Below are 12,521 nucleotides of genomic sequence, written 5' to 3'. Positions count from 1 at the left end.
CCAGATCTTAGGGCAAAGTTGCTGCATTACATCGAACCATAAAAAATTCTAGTTAAAAATCTAAGATTAAGATTTTCATCACCTTAATCTTGGTACATTGGCTAATGCAAAATTTAGATTTCTTTTAAATTCGGTAGATAAAATATCATACCCTGAACCATATCCTGTGGAATCATTAGATTTCGAGGTGGTTCAATTTTCATTGAATTCGTGAGTACCTCTCATTCACGAATTTAAAACATCCTACACGAATAAATAAATTAAAGTTGTAAAGTCTATTTCCTTTTGTAGGTATAATATAATAGACGAAACTACGTCCCTACAAACCTGTAAATTTTAAGCAATTCACGAAAATTGGCATCCACGAATATTAATGATTCCACAGTTCATGTAGATTAGTGTGGTCAGTAGTGTGATAAAAATCATTTAAAACAGTTTTAACTGATATATATAATGTAAGGCTTTTTTAAAAGTTTGATATCGGTTTTTATTGTTAATTTGTTACAAGAATAGCCTTTAGAACCAGCGAGAGTTCTCTCAGCATTAATTGTAATGTCAAAATATTTGTATTGTTGAACGGGTGGGATGGTCGTGGCCATTTTTAGACTATTTGTATCTCCTAAAAAAAGAGCTCTGAATAAAGATGAACATTCAGGTTTTAAGGTAAAAGCATATGAAATTTCTGATAAACAACAAAATTTTAGAGTAAAAAAATGTGGAATTTCTCTTTACTAAATAAAAGTATAGAGCTTAAAAATCATTTTTAACAATGTCAGGTAGATCTGTTTGTTGACCATCCATCCTCCTTGACCTATTTGATTTTATTTACTCGGATTATAAGTAATTGGAGTTGTTTTCAGGTCCATAAAAAACTTTACCCTTTTTTTATGTATATAGTATTATTAAGCCAAAACAAATAGACACTAACCCCCCCCCCCTCCTCCAAATTCCAAATTAGAAAAAAAAACCAGTTGTTATTTTTGTTGTTGATGTATAACAAATGACTCAAATCGGTACTGTTCAGGGTTTTCTTTTATCATATAAAAATAAATGATTAAACTTGATAAGGATTAGTTATTTTGTTGGGGTTAAAATACTTATATTTGTAATTTGTAAAATACTTATATTTATTTATATAAGAATCCTAACTGCGATTTTATTTTCAACAGAATTTGTTTTGATATGTATTTAGCAAAGGTCAATAAATTATGTCACATTAGTTATGACATGTGATTTAGAAACTACACACCGTGCCGTGTGTAACATGCGTCCAATGACCATAGTCTACTGACCGGACGACAGTTTGCAAGCATCTGAAACCAAATAAAAGGACCTCAAAAAGTGACTGAAATATATAACAGCGTTAAGTCTCACTCTGTCATTTTTCATATCCCGCACTTATTAGCACGTAGCCACTGTGGGTCGCCATTTACAAAACACCGCCGAGCGAACTTTGCGTGAGTTTTACAACTTTAATAAACTTCTCCTCGAGTATTATTTATCGATATCAATAGTGAGATTAATAGAGAGAAACTCCAATTAAATCCTCATCCATTTCTTACACGATATTTTTACATGCAGATAATTCGCGCTTCGTAGTTTAGAACGCAAAGTAACCCGTATAAACAATGGCGCTAATCGTCGCGTGATCGTCGGGTGCGTTCAGCGCGGGTTCACGGCACATAGTGGCTGTATATTAATTGTTATCAGGTCAAACAACTGTAATTCTAACTTTGATATCAATGACAAGAGAGAGGAGCCTCCCAATAAACACCTGGCCAAGCTTCATATAAATTTCATTTTATATCACAAAAAGTTTCCTGGGTGCAAATTTGATGATTTTTTCGGACGAAAGTTGCACGACAAGGGAATATCGGTCTCGAGTTTTCAACTTCCTTAAAAAAATAGTTCCTCTGTTAATATCACTGACAGTGTATTGATACATCTGATAAACTATGAACAAATGAAAATTTACGTCCATTATACTGTTTTATCGTTTCTGGGATACAAAAGGTTAAAACACGCTCAAGTGAACAAAACATAATTATTTATCAAGATACGCATTTTCCCATTTAAATCTGTCGATAAAATTATGTTTCTCATGACTTGTTCAGTTTTTGGAGCTTGTTTTCAAAACAAAAAATGTTTTCATAAAAATTCTACAGAAAACCTTAGATAAGAACATCTCAGGAGTTTACACATTTGCATGTCTAGGATACAGTCAAAGAGACGATTATACTACCTAAATAATTTCTCTTTGTACATGCAAGTTGCAGTGAATTAGTTGATGACTGCTTTAGATACAGCACTTAAAGTAAATTGTATTACGCTAACAATCGTTAATCTGACTATCCAAATCTCAAGAAGAACTGAAGACATATACCATTTTCTTCACGTTTCTGTTCACCCTTGAAATAACGGTCTTTGCTTCGAGCATCTTATAGAGTTGCAAATTTAGGAATGTTTGGGAGATAAAGAGAGTTTCAGTAAACAACCCAATGAAATAGCAATCTTAGGACAATGCACCCCCATAAAAGGCCCCTGCGACTTAATTGAAGAGTAAGAAACCATATGAAATGCGATTTATTATTACTGCCCAATCAAATTCTATTTGTAGTGACATTATAACTTGACAATCAGCACCGACCACGGCCATTTTATTTTCAAACACCTGTGCCACCCGGAGAGAAAATTTTTATCGAGCTTGCGCGAAAAATGAAGAGTTAAAGGAAACTCGCGGAGCGCTTCTTGATCTGGCTCAGTAAAACGTTTAATTGTTATTTTGGTATTCATGCTGTTGCCGGCTGATAATTATATACTCTCGCCCCTCGGTGAGAATCGGGCGTGATCCTAATGACGGGTTCGTTTTAATTCAAAGCAATTGACACTTAAATTAATGTGCATGCCTGAAGGATGTTAAAGTTCAGACCTACTATTGACTTTAAGATCGCCAAGGTGGTTAAGATAGCGTGGTGGCTCAGAATGAAGTCACCCAGAGAATGTACAGCGGGGACGGTAATGTCCAAGAAACCATTGCATGGAATAACACCTCGTACACGTCACAATGCGTACAAAAACCGTATTTAGGATTCCCCTATTTACTTCATAATTCTATAAAATGTACTGTAATTAAGGATACAGTAATTTTGCACTATAATTGTTTAGAGCTTTTTGTTTCAGATATAAGTTTGTTTGCTTTAATTTTTTTGGCCCCTCAAATAAAAACCAAAAAAAACCACAAAAAAACAACAACAAAAAACACCCAATATTTTACTACATATGGCATCGGGTAAGAAATTAGGAAATAATTTGAGTTTTATCAAGACAAATAAATTATGAGAAAATAGTGATATGCTTTGGAATATTCATAATAGAAATGATATTTTTGTCATGTTTTTATTTTGAATTTTGAATGGCAAGTAGATAACAAATTTACAACATGTAAAGTTGTCATGTTGTAAAATTTGTACTTATTGCCACCCGGTTAATTCAAAATTAACAACATGACATTTTTACCAACCGAACAACCTTGTTTTCCCAAAAAACCTAAACATTTTTGTATTTCTCACTGTAACGTGTCTGGCCGATTACTTTAACATTGTCTATTGCCACATTTCTGTTTTACAACCACTAATGTTTGGTTGTCCTAATTATGAAGCGAGGAACTTCTTCTGTTCTGTCATATTGACGATCGGCTGATGATGGGGTGTGATTTCGGTTTACCAGATCCCCAGAAAATGCGACTCAAAGAACAATGCAAATCAAGTTTATTACCCAAGAAAATAACATGAACATCAGAGAAAAAAACCGCCGGAAATTTTAATGCTTCGTTACAAATGCTGACGAAATTTAAAGCGCACGGTTTATTGCAATTAAATATTGGTTTATGTTGAATAATATCGTCCTTGCATCCTCTTGCTGCACGTGGAAAAAGACACAAAGTCTTCCAGGACGCGCAGTTCCTCGCTAACTGTAATTTAAAATGCAGAAAAAGAGTTAATTAAAATATTTTTGATCATTGTTACATTTTAAAAGAAAACGTTGTATTTGCAATTTTCGTATCAAGTAAAATACAGACTGTGCCGCCGCTCGGAAGAAAGGAATGAACTATTCCGGAATTCGCCTCGGAATTAAACTAACAACGTCTGTGGTAATTTAATGTAGCGTTTTAAATAACAATAAAAGTCATACAAGCAGACCAGTTGATAAAACGAAAAATCTCTCGTCCTTTCTTTTGTGTTGACAGCCGGCTGTGAACACAGTTCTACGGAATTGCGGTGCACTTCCTTTTTATAGAAGTTGAGCGTTTGTAAATGGCGGAGACGAGGCAGTTAGCTCTCCCACTGTTCTTTAATCTAAGATAGTTCATACACACTATCAAAGTGTCTCCAAAATTCATTATACATGTAACAAGGCCGTCATTCTGGAATCCACGTTCTCATCGAGTTAAATATGATTAATGTTATAATTTATAACTTTTTGATTAAAACGGACGCCTCTTAAGTTTTATTCATTTCATAAACAATAGCTTCTGGAAAATTCAATAAATTTATTTTCTCAACGTATCTAATAATTAGGGAAAAGAATTCTTCAGTTTTGACGTGGGCGCCAGAAGTCTTGCGTTTGTTCCCTAAAATACAGACTCATCCTGAATTCAGTGTCGAGGAAAACCAACTCTCGTGAGATTATCGCGAGGCACGAATGACCATTCCGAGCCTCGGAAACGCAAGTCTCCACAGAGGCGTGCGCTCGGACTCTGATTCAACCAAACGCTTAACCAGCGATATATTAGCGGGAAACAGCAGGCGAGAATTGCGAGAAATCTTCGTGACGGCCGTACATTTCTCCTGACGGATTTGCACGGCAAGTGAAGACATTAGTCTGCTGGCTTGTTTGTCGGTTCCCGGGAATTAGATATATTGGCGACGAGGGACTGTAAACAATGACGATTAGCGCCTCCGAATCCAGTGATGGCCCGTTAGCGACGGAGAAATCGTCAGAGGATGATTGTTATGGAAAGACAAATCAAGGCGCCAATTTAAGAGTCGCATCTGCTTGGTTACTAAGCACGCGACTTCTCCCAACCACACGACGTCAAACAGGACTTTCACTTAAAGTGTCTACACTGGATGGTCTCCAAACCAATTAACGGAATATCTAGTTCTCGTCGACCTCAAATCGGGTCAATTTTGACGAGTTAATGCGTGGCGTAATCCATCCGTAGGTTTGTGGATCAAAAGGGAACGAAAAAAAATACACAAAACCTTCAAGTCAGAACGCCCAGCGCACTCAAAGCACAAAGCAAAAAAGTAACATTTTATCAAGCCACATTTAGGTTAAGCTTTCAGAACTAAAGCGGTAGTATGCATCTTGTATAATATCAGAACGTAGCGCGGCCATTGGTGACATTTATGGCTTGGATCTTAACACCCCTCACCCGGTTGCACCGAGTCCCAGTGCTGACCTACTGAGCGACTCCAGCAGTACTCAAGGTAATTCCCGGCATAATTACGCAATAAACATGATCAATGTTCCCTTCATGTCGGACAAAAATATTTAATACTGCAATTCTTCTTTCCGAGGATTACAGGGTTACATTTAGCCGAGATGTAAATCCCGCGTTAATCGCCGACTACGATAAAGGAAATAGCCAGTGGACAAGTTGTAGTGTTGTGTTGAACAGGCATTACGGAACATCATGGACTCCATCACCACTGATCAGAGCCGCGCTTATACCTTGTAACCCCGAGTCTTTGCATACGATGGTTCTTTTTTGTCTTATGTAAGGAAATAACAAGGCATCTATAATTCGTAATGTCACAGGACTCCAAAAGACAAATTACAAACCGCGCTTTGAAGGTTGGAAGTAAGAGAGTTTGGGCTGCAATAAAAAATCATGACTTGGCGCATACCGTGCTGGAATGAGACACCCGAGGAACTTATGTAAATTGGCTCAGAAGGGGTGCAGGATGGGAGCTAAATAATTACAGGGATCCATGGAAATGCTGTCCCAATATGCAAATTCCGAGCCCGATCCCATTTTTCACTGCAACCGAGCGCGGATAAAGTAATTGCTGAGCGCAATATAAACCTCCAAATTTTTATTTATGAAGATCCGTGTATGGGTTGGTTTTTCTGTCCCGGAATTTGATATCAACTAACTGGGGGGTTGCCGAGCTCGTGATACCGGCTTTATTATAAGTCTGGTTTGACAAACTTCTTTTATGGTTTGTTTTATAGTCCCGGCATTGAAATCACACAACAATGGAACAAATACAAAGATTTCAAAGATAGTCTCATCACAATAGTGTTGAAGTACAAATTAGGGATGGGAATCACTCCCAGTTGTAACGATTCCATCTCTGTTGACCCCTGACCTGGTGGATTAAAGAGAACGCTTTCAACAAAGTTATGTCCGATTAATATTCGCTACATACAACCTTAGGATCGCTGCAATCTCCACATCACTGAGACTGGCACTTTTACGAGCAGATAATATGTGTTGCTTTAAAGTTTTATTTCCTGAAATATGAAATGTCTGCTCTGTTCGACTCGTCCGGAAAATACGACTGCTATCATTTATTTATCTCGTGCACTCTACCTGTCTGCTTCATTTCTCGTCGTCAGGTTACATACAGTATTTGAGTATAGAGTGCTCTTTCTGTGCATATGAACGTTGTTCAGGTGTCAAAATACGGTTAAATGATTAACATATTAACTATTGAAATCAATCGGGTTTTTGTCTCTCCAGGAGGAAGGGTTTTTAAACTAACTCTATTCATTGCAAGGTGATATCCCTCCTCTACAAACGAGGTTAAGTCCATGTATGCAGAAATAGAAAACTCGCAAGGAAACAAATTATTCTCTTTAAAAAATCATATTCATAAGTCAATAGTTTCTGATCCGCTCTACTTGTAGCTCCACACGTAGTAGCGGAGCGGATCAGAAACACGTGACTTGGGAAGATGTAATAAGTAGACAACCGTTTGCATCATTTCCGTTTTATGTAAACTTAGACCATAACAAATTGTTTGGCTTTCTGAAGCAGATATCTAAATGACGCGGATTCCAGGATTGTAATCAACACTACCAGCCTGCACAGACCCACACCTGGACACAGGTAAGACTAGCACACCTGGGAACAGGCGCGGTGTGCATCATCCTCACAGACCAGTGGAGATAATTCCATGTACTCACCCACGAACCGAACAGAAAAACCTTGTATTTCCTTAACAATATCCCATGCGGTGTCCAAATTCTAACACGTGGCCAAATTTTTGTTTATTTGTTTTTGGTATGCATATTAAAGTCACCAAAGGCCGATCATAGCAAACATACATGTAAAACCCAAAGTCAGCTTCAGATTTCATCACTTTGCATTTTTTTGCTTTTTGCCAAACCATACACTTGCCTTTGGGTTTGTATTGGTATATAAGTTTGGTGTCCCCCTCTGGATCCCTAACAAATTCCCCCAGTGGTACCAATGATTAAAATTATACTTGTATAATTATCTCCTTTTATTTTATTCTTCCTTCCAGTCTGCTCACTGATCGGAATACTGTATGTAAGTGAGAGATCCATTACGACCTGTAATAGTGTAACGGTATTTGGCTCATGGCGGATACATATATAATAGTTCTTGTGATTTATAAGAATTCTGATGATAAAAAATGATTGTTTTAACCGAGTTTTCTTGTACAAAAAGTTCACCAGGCTTTTCCGTTTGTATCTATGACCAAGGGCCGTATTGTAACGTTTGTGTTCCTTTGTTCTGTCGCTAGCTTACAAATCCCAAGGTCATGGATATGTGTCAAGGTCAATTCAAAGCCTGATATTCAAGGTTCAAAAAGTCAAATGGTCCTACATAAGTTTTAGGGTCAATAAAAACATTTGCACGAATTCGTGTCTTGTTTAACGTCTTTCCTACCAAGCATTGCTGGTTATAGGGTAAATGGAGACAAAAAAATGAATATTGGGTACGGATTCTAAGGAAGAAATAATGTAACAGTATTACAGTAAAATTATAATGTAGATTCATACGTTTGTGGATGATGATGGTACAGAAAGCAAATGAGGGTTTGGATAAAACTTTGCTCAAAGTTTTCACTTGACACTTAAGATATTATCAACGAAATATCACTTTGGTTGTCATTGTGGTTTGTATATAGTATGCAAGGATTACCCATTCAATTGTTATCTCTTTAAGCTATGACAAATATTTGAAGGCATTGAATTACTGATCGGATACGAAGTCACTTTTTGAGGATTTTCTTCTCCTACAGATGTCAAGGCTGACCTTTGACATCACAAGGTCAACACATCAGGCAAAGAAGAACAATGGTGGCCCGCCGCAATGTCATAGGAACACCTTTATTTCGGCGAAATAGACACCGTATTGTTTTATCAGGCAAATTTGTCATGCCAGCATGTCTTCAGCCTTCATCAACAAGAATACCTTGTGTTTTTTTTTCTTTTAATCGGTTCGCTTTTAGACCTCCGCACACGTAAAGGGTTGTGTATTGCCGCGGTCCCTTTCGCTCTACTGGCTTCAAGTATCGTACGAGATGTAAATCGGTAAGCAGCGATTGATTACCAGAAAGCGAAAACACAACCCCAGCCTGTTACACGATACATAATGTTTTGTTGTCTTTCCCACCCATGCTGGATAAAGATCTAGCCCTCCTAAATACCCGAGATCTTATCACCATTTTCTTCTGCTCGCCTAGGTCAATCAAGGCGTATAGATAGACTGACCTTTCGAACTTTAAATATTTCTGAAGTATACAATTAATGTTTGAATGATTAGGTTCCGTTTTCATGCTCCGCGCATTAAGGTTGTGCTGCAAGACGCAACGTGTTGTTAGGAGGGCCAGACTGGTCGGGTGAGAAACGATTAAGAGCCTGCTGTGGCATGGTGACTCTCGTTATGATGTTATCTGATTGGTCATAAATCAACAGACAACAGCCCAAGTATTAACTCCAAAATATAGCATTATCTGTTGCTGAATTGAACTTTGTTTTTACAACAAACCAATCAGTGTTCTGGTGTTAAAAATCAATTTATCCTGGACTCAGCATGCAATTAGCCGCAACCCTCCACCGACAAATTTATTAAGAATATGGGAAATATGCCGACCGTGAGGTAACAATGAGAGCATTTTCTTCTCTATACCACATCACAGGTTTTTCCGGACTTTTGTCTAATCTTAATGGATTTGGTCAGACTTTTACAAACGAGAGTTTGTCGGCATTTTCCAGCACCGCACAGAATGTGACGCCACAAACGGGAACCTGAAGTCGTGCATCGTACTCCTGCCTTTTAGAGAACTTTTTATTTTAACAAACTATTTGGTTGTATCTCGAACTCAAAAGTCCGAAGTCCAAAGTAACAGCTCGTTTAAGGCCATTTTTCGGACTGCATTTGATTGCAGCAAATTTCAAGTACACTCTGACATTAAAATACAGTTTTTTGCATTTGCCCTAAACTTTTATTTACATTTATTGATATGAATTCATCACTGAAACATTTTGCTATTCTTTAGAATTTGGTCTCGAGGGAAAGAAAATATACTCTGGAAGTCAAAATACCACTCAATAAACGGATAAAGGGTCATATCTTTTGCGAAAAATAAAATCCTTTCTAAATTCACTTTGGCTTTATACACGTAACTCTATATGAAATGTTAGCCTTTGTAAAACACATCAATTTGAACTGCTATTTGGGGGCTCGTGGCAAACTCATTTTCGTTTTCTGCTAGTTTAGAAAAACAAAAAGTCTTTTGTTTTCTTTAACAACAAAATGTATTCCTAAACATAATTCTTTTTGTTGAAATGGAGCTCGTGATGGGAATTTTAGCTGATCATAATCCCAGACTTTCGGGGGTTTAGATGACAAAGATTAAGACACACACGTGCCGAGCTGGAAGCATGGGTCGGGGGGTTTATTCAAGATCTTGAATTTCGTGGACCCTTTCGGATGAATGGAGCATATTATATTATGTAACAGTTTGTCGAACTAATATTAATAGCTATCTTTTACAACCAATTTCATTAATGAATGCCAAGTATAATCTACGATCTGAATTCACCCATTGTATCACATCGCTTGAAACAAAGATACAGAAAGCTTCTGTTGGACCCCCTCTCTGAGTCAGAGCAGACTTGTGAAGTGAATGAACCGTCGCGTGGACAATGGTGGGTTTTGTGACTCCTGATCAAGTGTGCATTCTGTGCAGGGCCCCGGGAAAACCCCTGTCACAACATGGGACTCGATATGCAGTGAGTAAGTGGGGGGATACGTCCGCTGCCTATACAGGTGTTCAAAATAAATGGAAACTCTATCCCGATTCCCTAGCACCTGTTATAAAGTAGCTGCAGATTGCCTTTCATGAGTTTTGGACTTCGTTCATATTGCACCCAGCAATTTATGGGATAAACGTGTATATTATTTATGTTAAACTCTGGAACGCTGGCTATTGGGTATATCAAATATATCAGGCCAGATTTATTGAATCGTGATGTTGAAAACGCTATAATATTATGATGAATTATGCAGCGGATAATATTTCTAAGTCCTCGGTATGTGATGTCCGGGGAGGGTTCGAGTGTTTTGGAATGTGGTATCACTGTATTTCACATTTCCTTTCTCTCTCCTAGTCCCCCTCACACAAACACACAGAGGGCCGTCTAACAAACCCTCTCCCCTCTGTGATACGAACAGTATACTGTATGCATTCAACTTAAGAGGACTGGGTGGTTGTGACCATTTTAGACTGTTTTGATCTCCTTTAGAAGAAGAACTCTGTATTGAGATGTTTAGGAAACTACTAAAATTTAAAAGTTAAAATTATTTATTTATTTATTTGTTTTTATATAATTGATTTGACTCTTAACAGTATCTTTACTTTATGTATTATGTTGAATCTCTATGTAGAGGAAATAAAGCATGAATGAAAGAATGATGGTTAAATTGTTGACTACCCAGCCTTAGCCAGTATCAAATTATAAGTTTAATCTAAACTTTAAAGTCAAACTTGAAACAATTTCATAAAAATTAAATTGATGCATAAAATAGAATACAGTTCTTAATTGTATTCTGTTGTAATTCAGTCTATGATTGTTAATTTATATTTTTTTATGTTTAAGAAAATAAAATCTTGAATATATTTTTATGTAATATTTTATTTAATTTGTTGTGTTTTTATATACATCACATTATATACTTTAATAACATGTGATATACTCTTTATGTTTTGAATAATAACAACAATGATTTCCTTATTGCCTTTTTTTATTTTTTCCGTTATAACACACATAAGAGGCAAAAAATAACTTTTTGCTGCTAATTTTCTTAAATCTTTCTAACGGTTATTCTTGAAATAAAATAGATGAAAGTAAGAAACGGATCATGCATGATTGAAGAAGTCAGTACATTTTGACCTTTGACTCGCTTTCATTCGTTGCCCCTCGTTACTTGGCGTCCATGACACCCTCCTGCACTTCTGTAAAACTTGAGATAAATACAACCTAATTTACGATCGGTTGAGATGCAGGTGAAACTTATATATTGAATGATGTATCCTGAAATATACATGCAATGCTGTGTCGCCGATACTTAAATTGATGGGAAGCGACAGTATTTTTTTTTTTTAAATTCTAACATCTGGTAATGTTAATATATTCGAGGTGCTTTTCTAAGCTCTGACGAAAGGTGCGAGAAGTTGCGATTGGTTACACATTTCATTTATTTTGTGCTTCTCTCTTTTTAATTGTTTCTAAAGAAGTATTGTTTGATATTTAAAAAAAATGTTCCGTTTTATAAGTTTCTATTTCATGCTGTTCCATCTTATTGTTCCATTTTTTCTGTTCTTAGAGTTATCATATACATTGTCTTATTTGCCATTTCCCGCACCATTTTGTGTTTGCTTACTGTTTTTGTTGGTTATACATGTCTCCATTCAATTTGTTCTATACTATTGAGTTCGCCGACTGTTGTTAAAGGCTGTAGCTGCATACATTCAGTATGTTCTTTAATGCTTATATTATCAACAGCTGTCCAAGTCATACGAGCAGGCGTGCTCATGTGAAGTTGACTTCTTTTTTCTTTGCGCTGTAAAATTTGATAGGTCCTATCAATGTTCAATGAATTCGATTCCCGCTGTAAATTATGAATCAGCCTCCGTCCCGCGCCGTTAACCTATGGGCAACAACATGCTGAAAGTATTCATAATCAATGATTATTAAAACACAATGCGCCCAAATCTGGTATACTGGAACGTGAGAGAAACCCAACCTTCTCCATATCTCACTCTAGTCATTCGCTCAGTTGCTGGACGTGTTGTCACTCGCTCAGGAAAAAAACAACAAATCGCTGAAACGTACAGGAGGATAGACAACAAACAACATGGAAAGTGGCACGCTGATAGAACAATGAACGATGTGCCATCAATAGAGAGAATCTGATCGAAGAACTGTTTAATCGCCACGATCCATTGACAACGGAGCGGGTGAAATGTAATGCG

Source organism: Crassostrea angulata, unplaced genomic scaffold (genome assembly GCF_025612915.1).
Source record: "Crassostrea angulata isolate pt1a10 unplaced genomic scaffold, ASM2561291v2 HiC_scaffold_1, whole genome shotgun sequence".
Taxonomy (NCBI): Eukaryota; Metazoa; Mollusca; class Bivalvia; order Ostreida; family Ostreidae; genus Magallana; species Magallana angulata.
Note: the sequence above shows the minus strand (reverse complement) of the source record.